Below are 13,598 nucleotides of genomic sequence, written 5' to 3'. Positions count from 1 at the left end.
CCAATTTGAGTTCTGACTTGTTTGTTTTTTTTAAGTTTCTGTTTTTATTGATTTTTTAGAGAAAGAGGAAGGAAGAGGGAGAGAAACATTGATCGGCTGCCTCCTGCATGCCCCCCTACCAGGGATCCAGTCTGCAGCCTGGGCATATGCCCTGACTGGGAATTTAACCAGCAACCTTTTGGTGCACAGGACAGCACCCAACCCACTGAGCCATACTGACCACAGCCAATCTGAGTCTTTGTGTCTAAGATTCAAATTCGCATCCATTTGAAGCTCATAGAGCACTCATTACAATGACAAGTAATACTCTTTATCCTGCTCAGCCCCTGGGCACTCCATATGTATCAGTCAGCTATTGCTGTGTAACAAACAATCCCTGAACGGTTTTTGTTTGTTTGTTTGTTTGTTTGTTTGTTTTTGGCTCAACACGCCCACTCCTTTATAGCTCGTCATTTTATGAGTTGGTATCTTAAATCAGGCTCAGCGAGGCAGGTCTTGTGGTTTCAGCAGGGCCCTCTTGTGTGTCTGTGGCCGGGACAGATCCACCAGGGGGCTCTGGTTCTGGGGGTCGGCTTGCTGGCAGCAGGGGCAACAGGGCCACGTGGTAACCTCGGCCGGCAGGCTGTGGAGTTTGTTCACGTAGAGGCTTGACTGGACTCCAAGAGAGAGCAGAAGGGCCCAAGCCCTCTAGGGGCCCCTGCTCAGATCCGGCTCGCGATGATCATTCTCTTAGCAAGGGGACATCACGAGGCCAGCCCCAGGGAGAGGAAGGAGACTCTACCCTTCTTGAGAGGAGCTGCAAACTCACGTGGCCAGAGAGGTGGGTGCTGGGAGGGCTGAGGAATCGGGGCCACTCTGGCTTCAGTCTCCCACACCGTGGCTCCCAGGTCCCTGTCTCCATCTGTCCCACGGGAGCCACGATTAGCCTCCCCCATTGAAAGTGGTGCCCACAGCCGAAACCTGTGTGGCTCAGTGGATAGAGCGTTGGTCTGCGGACTGAAGGGTCCCAGGTTCGATTCCGGTCAAGGGCATGTACCTTGGTTGTGGGCACATCCCCAGTAGTTGTGCAGGAGGCAGCTGGTCCATGTTTCTCTCATCGATGTTTATGGCTCTCTATCCCTCTCCCGTCCTCTCTGTAAAAAATCAATAAAATATATTTTTTTAAAAAAAGAAAAAGAAAAGAAAGTGGTGCTCAGACCCTCTCCCTGGGACATACCAGCTGTGGTACCTCGGACAAGGGACTTCCCTTCTCTGGGTCTCAGTTTCCACATCTGGGAAGTGGGGGCAGTAGCCACACCCACCTCACCTCTGTCGTGCTGAGCAGCGGAGGCGTGGCAGGGGACGTGCTGAGAACGGGGCCTGGCACGCAGTGAGCGCTCAGAGGCAGGAGTCATTCTCTGGAACTAGCCCCGTGGTCGGCAAACGGCGGCTCGCGAGCCACATGCGGCTCTCTGGCCCCTTGAGTGTGGTGGCTCTTCCACAAAATACCACGGCCTGGGCGAGTCTATGTTGAAGAAGTGGCGTTTGAAGAAGCTTAAAAAAATGTAGCCCTCAAAAGAAATTTCAATCGCTGTACTGCTGATATTTGGCTCTGTGGACTAATGAGTTTGCTGACCCCTGGGCTGGAGAAACGGCAGCCCAGAGCTGAGGGTGCCTGGAAACAGGTGAAGAGCAGAGGGAGCAGTTCTGAGACTCACTGGCCTGGCCGAAATCGGTGTGGCTCAGTGGATAGAGCGTCGGTCTGTGGACTAAAGGGTCCCAGGTTCGATTCCCTTCAAGGGCATGTACATTGGTTGCGCGCACATCCCCAGTAGGGGGTGTGCAGGAGGCAGCTGGTCTATGTTTCTCTCTCATCGATGTTTCTAGCTCTCTATCCCTCTCCCTTTCTCTCTGTAAAAAATCAATAAAAATATATTTAAAAGAGAGAGTGAGAGAGAGAGAGAGAGAGAGAGAGAGAGAGAGGCTCAACGGCCTTCACCTATCATTCATTCATTCATTCATTCAGCCCAGGTATTTCCCGGGCACACTCTTCGCTCATCACTTCAGTGAGCAAACCAAACCCCTGCCCTAGGGGAGCTGAGGTCCGGGGGAGCAAGGGGTTAGGGGGGACGGGGGGTCCCATATGGGCCGAGTAAATGGAAGCTGACGGTGGTGCAGGGCAGGGAATAAACTTTACGTGTTTATTTACCCTTTCCTAGCTCGCATGCTGTGCCAGGCTGTCCAAGAGCTCTATCCTACCAGCCCGGTAACCCCACCGCCCATCCCAGGAGGTGGGAAAATCACCGTCCTCTTTCCCAGGAGAAAGCCAAGGCCCAGGGAGGCGCAGTCACGTGGCCAGGGCCGCACAGCTGGAGAGTGGGATCCTCTATTAGACCAGGACTGCCTGGCAGCTTCGGGGCCTGTGTGCTAACCACTCTGCTCAATGGCCTCTTCAAAAAAAAAAAAAAAAATAGAATCTAGCCCTACCTAGCCAAGTTTGCCCAGTGGTTAGAGCGTCAGCCTGGGGATTGAAGGGTCCCGGGTTCGATTCCAGGGACTGAAGGGCACATGCCGGGTTACGGGCTCCATCCCCAGTGTGGGGCGTGCAGGAGGCAGCAGATCAATGATTAATGATTCTCACCATGGATGTTTCTATCTCTCTCCCCCTTCCTCTCTGACATCAATGAAGAAATATAAGAAATATATATAAAATCAACCCCCCGCCCCGGTGGCTCAGTTGCTTGGAGCGTTGTCCTGTGCACAAAGGTTGAGGGCTAGATTTGCTGGGGGCATGCAAGAGGCAACCCATCTCTCTCTGTGTCTCTCTCTCTTTCTCTCTCTTTCTCTCTCTCCCTCCCTCCCTCCTTTCCTCACTCTCTAAAATCAATAAAAACATATACATCTTTGAGTGAGGATTAAAAAAAAAGGGATTTAAGACTGTGATTTTTAAAAAAATATATGTTTTTATTGTTTTCAAAGAGGAGAGGAAAGGAGAAGAGAGGAAAGAAGAGGGGAGGAGAGGGGAGAGAGATAGAGACATCAACGATGAGAGAGAATCATTGATCGGCTGCCTCCTGCACATCCCCTACTAGGGATTGAGCCTGAAACCCAGGCACGTGCCCCGATCAGAATCGAACCCGGGACCCTTCAGGCCGCAGGCTGACACTCTATCCACTGAACCAAACCAGCCAGGGCGACTCTGTGATTTTTAAAAAATATGTATATTTTATTGATCTTTTACAGAGAGGAAGAGAGAGGGATAGAGAGCTAGAAACATTGATGAGAGAGAAACATCGATCAGCTGCCTCTTGCACACCCCATACTGGGGATGTGCCCGCAACCAAGGTACATGCCCTTGACCGGAATCAAACCTGGGACCTTTCAGTCCGCAGGCTGACGCTCTATCCACTGAGCCACACCGGTTTCGGCGACTCTGATTTTTAAAGGGCCCAACGCGAGCTAGTTTCTGGGTTAGATACTGGTTTGGGGACTGGTTAGTGTTTACCTCTCCCCAGGCTCGCCCAGGACTGAAGGGGGGGTGATGAGGCATAGACAGCAGGAAGGACTTACACCTGTGCCCACCCCTGCCCCCGCCCTCGAAGGCCTGTGGGGACGGTTCTGGGGGGCGGGCCCCGCTGGACCCAGGCCTGAGGCCCGCCTGGCCCCGGGAACAGGGGCTGCTGGGGGGAGAGGCAGCTCCGCTTCTCCCTCCTCCCTCACCTCCTCCCCCCCTCCGCCTGCGCCTGGAAATGCCGCTCACGCAGTCCTCTCTAATTACACCGATTGGATGTGCCTGGGGAGGGGGAACCTGGGCGGGAGGTTAATTGTCACTAAAAATACCTCCCCGCTTCCTGGGGCGAGGAGCGGAGTTCCTGGCGGCGCTGGAGTGAGCGGGCTGAGTGGGAGGCCCGGCCCGGGGGTAAGAGGGGACCCCACGGGGTCTGCGGTCTGCGGGGAGGCCGGGTGTGCCAGTGGGCAGGGCCCGGCCGCCCCGGGTCTATGCCTGTGGGACGTGGTGTGGCGGCTGTGGCTGCGGCTCAGGATGCGGGGGCCCAGGGGCCACTGTGGGGAGGGCTGTGGGGCTGTGGGCCGCTGAGGGGCCATGGGCCGCTGTGGGGAGGGCTGTGGGGCCGTGGGCCGCTGAGGGGCCATGGGCCGCTGTGGGGAGGGCTGTGGGGCTGTGGGCCGCTGTGGGGAGGGCTGTGGGGCCGTGGGCCGCTGAGGGGCCATGGGCCGCTGTGGGGAGGGCTGTGGGGCTGTGGGCCGCTGTGGGGAGGGCGGTGAGGCCGTGGGTGCCACCAGGAGTGTGGCCACTGCTGGGCCTGCCGCTGAGTGGGGTGTGGGTGTCCTGAGGGATGTCTGGGTCCCTGGCTGGCTGGTTGGGGGTTACGCCGTGCTTTGGGGGAGGGTGTGTGTGTGTGTGTGTGTGTGTTGGGGAGGGAGTGTGTGTGTGTGTGTTGGGGAGGGTGTGTGTGTGTGTGTGTGTGTGTTGGGGAAGGGGTGTGTGTGTGTGTGTGTGTAGGGGAGGGTGTGTGTGTGTGTTGGGAAGGGTGTGTGTGTGTGTGTGTGTGTGTGTTGGGGAGGGTGTGTGTGTGACTTGTTGACTGGGCGTTGCTGTGTCTCTGGGTGGGATTGTGCGGCCAGGCGGGCCTTTCCGGCTGGCGCCTCCTGGGGTCCATGGCACTGCCTCTGTGTGTGGCGTGGAGCCGCTTGGGAACGGTGTGTCCGGGACACGGTGACGGGACCCTCCAGCTCAGGCGCCATCAGGGCCTGTGGAAGGCGCCTGCGTGGTGGCAGCCTGACTGAGCTGCAGTTCACACACACACACACACACACACACACACACACGGTGAGATACACACACACACACACACACACACACACACACACACGCACGGTGAGACCCACCCGCTAACGTGTGCGCTGGCACAGCTTCAGACCCGTCGCAGAGCTGTGCCTGTGCCGCCACAGTCAGCCAGAAAGAGACCTTCTGCCCTCGGCAGACACCCCCTGCAACCCCAAACCTGGGCCACCACCCGTCCACTCCCTGCCTCTGTGGATTCGCCCGTTCCAGCATTCCGTTCCCGTGGAATCTTACGATACAGGGCCTCCTGTGGCTTCTCTCTCTCCGCATGTTTTCGTGGTTCATCCATGTGGCATGTCAGCACTTCATGCCTTTTCGTGGCCCAGTAACCCTCCACGGCCTCGGGAGGATTTTGAGCAGATCAAGGATCGAGTTGGGGTGTGTGCTTTGCCCCGTGGGCTGCCACGTGGAGGGCGGGTGAGAGGGGCTGTATTGGTTGAAATGTGTCCCCAAAGAGAGAAACTGAAGTCCTGATTCCAGGGCCTGTGACTAATGGGGGGAAAAGAGACATTTTGGGGGGCTAGCAATCTGAATCTAGTCACTGCCCCTTTAATTGCCTGGTCCCATTCCAGAGAGGCCATAAACCACCCCCCAGACAAAGTGATCAGTGCTGGCGCCAGGCCAGGCCTTTGGTGGAGGTTTCAAAGCCCCAGCACCTGGAGCTCTGTGAGAACTTGTATAGTAGGGGTGTCGAACTCAATCAGAGAAGGGGCCAAAATCTAAAATCCAGCCTAAATCGCGGGCCGAATGGTTTACTGAACAGTCATAAACTGACAATGTCATAAACTGACAGCGGAGTGCAGTGATGACAGCGTGGTGCGGGCCACATTGCAAGGCCTGGCGGGCTGGATTTGGCCCGCGGGCCTTGTGTTTGACACATGTGTTGTATAGGGTCGAAACCAGTTTGGCTCAGTGGATAGCGTGTCGGCCTGAGGACTGAAAGGTCACAGGTTCGATTCTGGTCAAGGGCATGTGCCTTGGTTGTGGGCACATCCCCAGTGGGGGGTGTGCAGGAGACGGCTAATTTATGTTTTTCTCTCATCGATGTTTCTAACTCTCTATCCCTCTCTCTTCCTCTCTGTGAAAAATCAATAATATATATATATATATATATATATATATATATATTTTTTTTTTTTTTTTTTTTTTTAAAGAACTTGCATAGGGGGCCAGAAAACCCCATATTTGGGAGACAGAGGACTGGGAAAGATATAAAAAGGGACAGCTTCTCCATGCTGTTGCTCAGAATTTGAGAGAGAGAGTCTGCTCTGAGCCTGCTGGTGTAATAACCTGTGTAACTCCATTTCTCTAAGTGTCGCTTGGTTTTTCTCTGGTCTCCTGTCACATGGCTGTGTCCTGATTTGGAAATTGGGTCTTTGCCGATGACGGAGTTAAGACCAGCTCCTGAGGTGGGCCCTGATCTAGTAGGACTGTGTCCTTACGAATCAGGGGAACTGGGCACCAACAGGCACACAGAGAGAAGGCCAGTGACAACCGAGGATGCAGCAACACGGCCGTGAGCCAAGCTGAGGGACACCAGCCCGGATGCTGGGAGAGGTCAGGGGGGCGGGGAGAGACTCCCTGCAGGTTTCAGGGGGGCACAGTCCTGCCCACGGATCTTGATTTTGGACTTCTGACCTCAAGAACTTCCAGAGAAGTTTCCGATGCTCTGAGTCCCCCACGCGTGGCCCTGTGCCTGGCAGCCTTGGGAAGCTGACCCGGGAGCGAGGGGGGCTGGGGAGATGGAGGAGCCAGGCCAGGGCAGGGGTGCGGGAGGGGAGGAGGGGGCAGACTCGCAATCACTCAGGAAGTTGGGCGGAGAAAGACTATCAGGAGACAGGGCCGCTTTTCAGAGAGGAGGGGCCATCCGAACAATGTGTCACCTGACGTTCCTTGTCCCGCCTGCCTTGAGCTGATGTTCCCCACAGCTCATGGCAGACGGCGGGGGAAAAGGCAAAACACAGCTGAGAGGAGGACGACGAAGCTGAGGGCCAGAGGGTCCCAGTTGCAGGTCATTATTGGCCTTGAAGGAGCAGTTTCCTGGGATGGGGAGGGGCTGGGGAGGAGGAGAGGAGAGGGGTGGGGAAGCGGGAGGCAGAGGCCTGACAGGGAGGGGGTGGGAGACTGGGAGGTGAGGGCGGGGTGCCCCGTGTGAGCCCACAGGGTTCTTGTGGGGCGAAGCCTGGACAGCCCAGGTGTACGATGATCAGCCAACTGCATTGCGGTCTGTCCCAGATGAGCCCAATGAGGGAATGTCCACCCGCAAACAAAGGAGAAAGCTCTTGTTAAAAAAAAGAAAAGAAAAACAAAACTGGCTGCAGTCAGGAAGAGGGGAAGAAACTCCTACATCATCCTCTACGTCTGTGCTTGGATTTCTCCCGCAAGAAATGGTCCCATTCCTCCCGGAGGTCCCAGCTGAGGGACCGGCCAGCACATCCCGGTTGGACATTCCTTGAGGGGTCCCAGATTGGAGAGGGTGCATGCTGGACTAAGAAACAACCCCCCATGTACGAATTTCGTGCGCCGGGCCTCTAGTCTCAATATATAAAAGCCTAAGCAACCATTAGGACCAGTCGTGATGACACACCCTGACCACCAGGGGGCAGTGCGCTCCCACAGGCAACCTCTTGAGGCCGGCCAATCTCCCGCGGTCCCTCCCCTGGGGGACTGGGTGAGATGGTCCCTATTGGCCTCAATTGCCGGCCAGGCTGAGGGACCCCACCTGTGCACGAATTTGTGCACGGGGCCTCTAGTAAACAAACAAACAAGAAAATGAAAAGACAAGTATAGCCTTGGAGAAAATATTCACAATATATATATTTGATAAATATATTTATATTTAAGGAAATATATAAATTATATTGCCCAATTGGCATGGCTCAGTGGTTGAGTGTCAACCTGGGAACCAGGAGGTCACGGTTGATTCCCTCCGGATCAGGACACATGCTCTGGGTTCCAGCTCAACCCCCAATAGGAGGCTGATCAATGATTCTCTCTCATCATTGATATTTCTATCTCCCTCTTCCTCTCCCTTCCTCTCTGAAATCAAATATATATATATATAATATAAACTATATATAATATAACTTTCAAATCAATGAGACAAATAGCCCCTTTATAAGAGACAAAATATTTTAAAATATATATATTTTATTGATTTTTTTGCAGAGAGGAAGGGAGAGAGAGAGAGAGCTAGAAACATCGATGAGAGAGAAACGTCAACCAGCTGCCTCCTGCACACACACACCCCCCCCCCGGGGATGTGCCCGCAACCAATGTACATGCCCTTGACCGGAATCGAACCCGGGACCTTTCAGTCCGCAGACCGACGCTCTACCACTGAGCCAAACCGGCTTTGGCAAGAGACAAAATATTTAATATAAACTACAAAAAGCATATAAATGCTTTAATAAGCTCTTGAAAAACTGCTTGATACCATTAGTCATAAAAATGCTATTAAAACCAAAATAAATATCATTAGAACGGCTTAAACAACAGCTACTGACAACCCCATCAGTGTGTGTGCTCTCAGACACCGCCGGTGGGAGCACAGATTGGTAAACGGACTCTGTAAACCGATGTCAAAGAATCCGCTAGAATGGAACACGCGCTAGTCCCACGGCCCAGCAGCTCGGCTCCTGGACACCGGCTCCCCCAAAACGCATGCGTCTGAGCAGGTGCTGAGTCCGAGCAGCGTTTCCGTAAAGGAACCACACCACCTCCCATTCTCACCACAGACCGAAAGCCACAGCTCCCTGCAACAGATGCTGAGCAATGGAAGAGCAGGGTTTTTTTTTTGTTTTTTGTTTTTTTTTTTAAATCAATCTTTATTGTTCATATTATTACAAAGGTTCCTCATTTCTTCCCCCCTCCACCAGGTTCCCACCCCAACCTCTGCCCCCTCCCCATCCCCCATTGTCCTCATCCATAGGTGCACAGTTTATGTTCAGTCTCTTCCTCCCTCCCTTTCCCTGATAGTAAATCCCTTTTCAGATATCTGTTACTTAGCATTTTCTCATATCAATAATACCTCCACATGCCCAATGATACACTTCACACAAAAGACATTTCCAAATAGGTCAACCAGCCTCATCCAGGCCCCACCCAAGGCACTCACAGATCAACACCCCAGCGCTATACTAACTCAACACATCCAGATCTAAGCCTTCATCACTTGATTCAGCAGACCCTCAAGTTCCCGCAAAAGATTCCAGCCATGTCTGAGAGGCAGCCTTGGGCAGGTACAGGCGAGGAGCGAGCTGTTTCGGGCCTGGCTGCTCCGGGCCTGGCCTCTGTTGCTCTGGTTCGTTCCACAACCAGCTGCTCTGGGTCTGGTCACTGCCGCTCCCGACCTAGTTGCTCTGGACTTGGCTGTTGCTGCTACAGGCCTGGCCGCACCCGACCCGGCTGCTCTGGGACCGGTTGCTCCGGTCCCGGCCGCTCCGGGCCTGGCCGCTCCCAGCCTGGCAGCTGCTGCTCCGGGCCTGGCCGCTCCCAGCCTGGCAGCCGCTGCTCCAGGCCTGGCCGCACCAGACCCGGCTGCTCCGGGCCTGGCCGCTCCCAGCCTGGCAGCCGCTGCTCCAGGCCTGGCCGCACCAGACCCGGCTGCTCCGGGCCTGGCCGCTCCCAGCCTGGCAGCCGCTGCTCCAGGCCTGGCCGCACCAGACCCGGCTGCTCCGGGCCTGGCCGCTCCCAGCCTGGCAGCCGCTGCTCCAGGCCTGGCCGCACCAGACCCGGCTGCTCCGGGCCTGGCCGCTCCCAGCCTGGCAGCCGCTGCTCCTGGCCTGGCCGTACCAGACCCGGCTGCTCCGGGCCTGGCCGCTCCCAGCCTGGCAGCTGCTGCTCCGGGCCTGGCCGCACAAGACCCGGCTGCTCCGGGCCTGGCCGCTCCCAGCCTGGCAGTCGCTGCTCCGGGCCTGGCCGCACCAGACCCGGCTGCTCCGGGCCTGGCCGCTCCCAGCCTGGCAGCTGTTGCTCTGGGCCTGGCCGCTCCCAGCCTGGCAGCCGCTGCTCCGGGCCTGGCCACACCAGACCCAGCTGCTCCGGACCTGGCTGCTCCCAGCCTGGCAGCTGCTGCTCCGGGCCTGGCTGCTCCTAGCCTGGCAGCCGCTGCTCCGGGCCTGGCCACACCAGACCCAGCTACTCCGGGCCTGGCCGCTCCCAGCCTGGCCGCCGCTGCTCCGGGCCTGGCCGCACCCGACCCGGCTGCTCTGAGCCTGGCCGCTCCCAGCCTGGATGCTCCGTGCTTGGCTACTGCTGTTCTGGGCCTGGCTGCTCCCAACCCGGCTGCTCTGGGCCGGGCTTCTCCGGGCCCAGCCACTCCGTGTCTGGGTGTTCCTGGACTGGCCACCCTGGGCTTGGCCGCCTCTGCCTCAGGCCTGGCTGCCACTGCCCCAGGTCTGGCTGCTCCAGTGCTGGCCGTTGATGCTCTTGTTCTGGCTGCTGCTGCTCTGGGGCCTGGCCACTGCTGCTCCGGGCCCAGCTGCCACTGCCTTGTGCCTGGCCACTCTAGGCCTGGTCGCCGCTGTTCCAACATTCTGTCCCTTTTTTCTCTTTTTTTTTTTCTTTTTTTTAAAAACAAAACAAAACGCATTTATGTTGCAATGTTGGCTGGTGCGTTGAGTTCTGACTTAGTCTTTGATTTTTCAAGATCTTCTTTGTATTCTTTCTTAAGTAATTTTACTATCATTTGCTCTCACTTGATTTCTTCACATTGAGAACTTCTTTGGTTTCTTCCTCCTTGTCCTGGGAGCTCAGCAGGTTGGCCTGTGGCACCCCTTTGTTCTCCGCGGGCTCCCGCGCTGCTCCAGCCTGTTGCCGGGGTCGGCGCCGCCCAGGAAGCAGCCCCCGTCCTTGGCTCCGTTGCCAGCGCTCAGCAGTCGAAGGCTCAGGGGCACCCCCCCCACTGGGGGCCCCGTCGCCCGGCTCCTTGCTGGCGCCCGGCTGGCCGGTGTCCGGCAGGGGCTCCTGCTCCTCATGGCGTTCCTCCAGTCTGGAGCTTTATTTCTCCCTCCCACTAGGGGAGTCCAGGATCAGAGTCAACAGACTGTCCTCTGCGCACAGTGTGCGCGACTCCGGGGGCTCGGCCTTTCGCCGCGCTCCCAGGACTCCACCTCACAGCTCCGTCTCCCCCTGCCCGAGCCTGGGTCCCCAGGGACTGGCCCAGACCTGGAGTTCTGGGCGGTCTGGACTGAGGCTCAGAGCTGCCGCCGGAGGCTTTGTTTCTTCCGGCTAGGGTAATCCAGCATCAGAGTCAACATTCAGTCCTCTGCGCGCCATGTGCGCGCAACTCCGGGGGCCCCGCATTTCGCCGTCCCCCGGGATTGTCTCCCCCTGCCGGAGCCTGGGTCCCCAGGGTCTGGCACATAACTTGGGGCTCAGCGCTGCCGGTTCGGGGGTTCAGCCCAGGCTGGGGGTTCTATTTCCTTCCTGCTAGGGAACGCCAGGCAGCACCCAGCCCTCTCCTCCTCTCCGGCTGCGACCTCTCCGTGCGCGCGTGCGTGCGAGCGCGCAGCATGTCTCCGTACCTTAGGCTTTTTTTCAGCTCCTCTGATTTTCCTTCTGGTTTTCTCCCTCCTTCCTATTGTAGAGTTTTCAGTCAGTCGACTACCTGTAGCTCTGGGCAATGTCCACTCTACATTTTAGTTGTATTCCCTTGAAATTGTTGTGATCTGCTGCGGCTAGGTGTATACCTGAGCAGCCATCTTGGATCCTCCTGTTTTTGTTTTTTTAAAGTCCTAGAATGCCCCACACCGGGGCCTGCTGTAGGGGCCAGGCTGTTGGTCTCTCCGGGGGGCTGTTCTGGGTGCTGGTGGCTCAGGCACGTTTCCTTTTCGGGAAGAACCCGCCAGGCTGTTCACGTTGATGCGAGCACTTTCCCGCACACCACACTCCAAGAGAAAGTCCGGAAAGACGGGAAGGCACCACACCGCGTCTGGGAAGATCCCGCTGAGCCGCGGGAGGCGAGGAGGAAGGAAGTGCCGGCTCCCCAGACTGGCCAGCAGTGGGCGCCACCAGGCTCCTCCATCTGGACCCACCGATGGGCGGGAAAGGCTGTCCGGGTTCACTTCACGCAGGTGTGAGGACGGGAAGCCACAGCCCTGTCCGCAGTTCCTGAGCCTCGGACAGACCTCTCTCCCGGAAAAGGTGGTGAGAACTCGCCCCGGAGGGGCTGTGGGCCCGTTACCTCAGCTCTGACAGCCGCCCGGACAGCCTCTCCCACAGGCTCCTCCAGACCCACCCCCACGAGGGAGGGTGGGCCAGAGACTGGGAGACGCTAAGGCTCCCGGGTGGACACTGGATGGCCCTCCTCTGCAGCGCCCTCCCCAGTCCTCAGTATAAACGCACACAACCCTGGGCCCCGCCGGGTAACTCATAGGGTAGAGCCCTGGTCAGCAAACTGTGGCTCAAGAGCCACATGCAGCTCTTTGGCCCCTTGAGCGTGGCTCTTCCACAAAATCCCACGGCCTGGGCAAGTCTATGTTGAAGAAGTGGCGTTAAAGGAAGTTTACGTTTAAAACATTGGGCTCTCAGAAGACATTTCAATCGTTGTGCTGTTGGTGCTTGGCTCTGTGGGCTGAGGAGTTTGCCGACCACTGGGCTAGGGTGAAGCTCGAGACCCAGAATGCATGCAGAGCGATCACAGACCGCGAGGGAATGACAGGCACCTGGGAGAGCCCACGCAGAACACACGACGGGCCCGGGGTGACATGCGAGGACACGGCTCCCTGGCGATGGGGGCAGACAACGTGGGCCGTACAGCCGGTCCGGAAGGACATTTGGGAGAATCCGTCCGGTGACCCGTGAACGGGACCAGTGGCCCCCCTTCCAGAATCTGGCCCCCGATACGCGTGTATCTGTGAACTGCACACGCACGGGGGGTCACGCGGGCCGTCCGTGGGAGCAGAGGAGGAACTGCCTTCCCAGTTGGACGTGCGGCCACACAGACGCAGGGGCGCTGCGCCGACCGAGAGCGCCCGCCGGACGCGGAGTGCGGGCTGCATCCCCGGCGGTGACCCGCGTCCTGGAAAAGGCAGGCGCTCCCTCTCCGCCCGCACGGCCATCGGTTACACCGGGCGCGGTGGGAGGACGCACAGCCCACTTCCCTGGGCACCGGGAGACAGCGAGGGGGGCTGATCCGGCCCCCGCGTAGAGGCAGGGCCCGGGGTCAGACGGGGGCCCGGTGTAAAGGGGGAGCCGGTGGGCTTGGCCGAGAGCCCGTGTGGGGGGAGCGGGGCCGAGGTGGCGCGATGACGTGGGCCTGGCTGGGTGCCTGGCACCGTGGGGCAGAGGCCTCCGGTCTGGGGGAACCGGACCCCAACGTACAGCTCCCGCACTGGGCTGGCGGAGGGGGCGGCGGAGAGGGGAGGGGGCGGCAGAGAGGAGGAGTGTGTGAGATACAGGGCGGAGGGAAGGGAGTGCCAGCTGTAAGCTGACCTCGTGGGAAGGGGCGGCCCAGGGGCCCCCGAAGCGGCATGGGCTGGTTACCCTGAGGCCCGTGAGGCCGCGGAGGCCGTGGGACAAGGGAGCCGGGGCCCGGGGCGTGGCCAGGCCGGGGACTGGGTGAGCTCCCGGGGAGGGGGTGTGGACAGAGGCCAGGCCAGGGCAGGCCGGCCACATCCAGGGGGGGAGGCGAGGAGGGGGAGCAGCGGCTTCCAGGCGGGGCTGCAGGGACGGGGCGACATCGGCGGCAGGGAGGCCCTCGGCCCAGGCAGGAGGCGTGGCTGGGAATCCAGAGGCCGCGGCTGAGCAGGCC

The 13,598-nt window shown here is 58.2% G+C and overlaps 1 long non-coding RNA gene across 1 annotated transcript; it reads right to left on the bottom strand.

Moving 5' to 3' along the window:
- Nucleotides 1–11,561: 11,561 nt before the first annotated feature.
- Nucleotides 11,562–13,556, bottom strand: LOC311633535. The gene is made up of 2 exons (XR_014796982.1): nt 13,331–13,556; nt 11,562–12,886 (listed from the first exon to the last, which is right to left on the bottom strand). It is a non-coding gene; the product is annotated as an uncharacterized lncRNA (long non-coding RNA).
- Nucleotides 13,557–13,598: the final 42 nt, after the last annotated feature.

Source organism: Pipistrellus hanaki (assembly GCF_964339955.1).
Source record: "Pipistrellus hanaki genome assembly, chromosome: 15".
In the NCBI taxonomy this organism is placed as follows: domain Eukaryota; kingdom Metazoa; phylum Chordata; class Mammalia; order Chiroptera; family Vespertilionidae; genus Pipistrellus; species Pipistrellus hanaki.
This window is presented reverse-complemented; position numbering and strand designations above follow the sequence as displayed.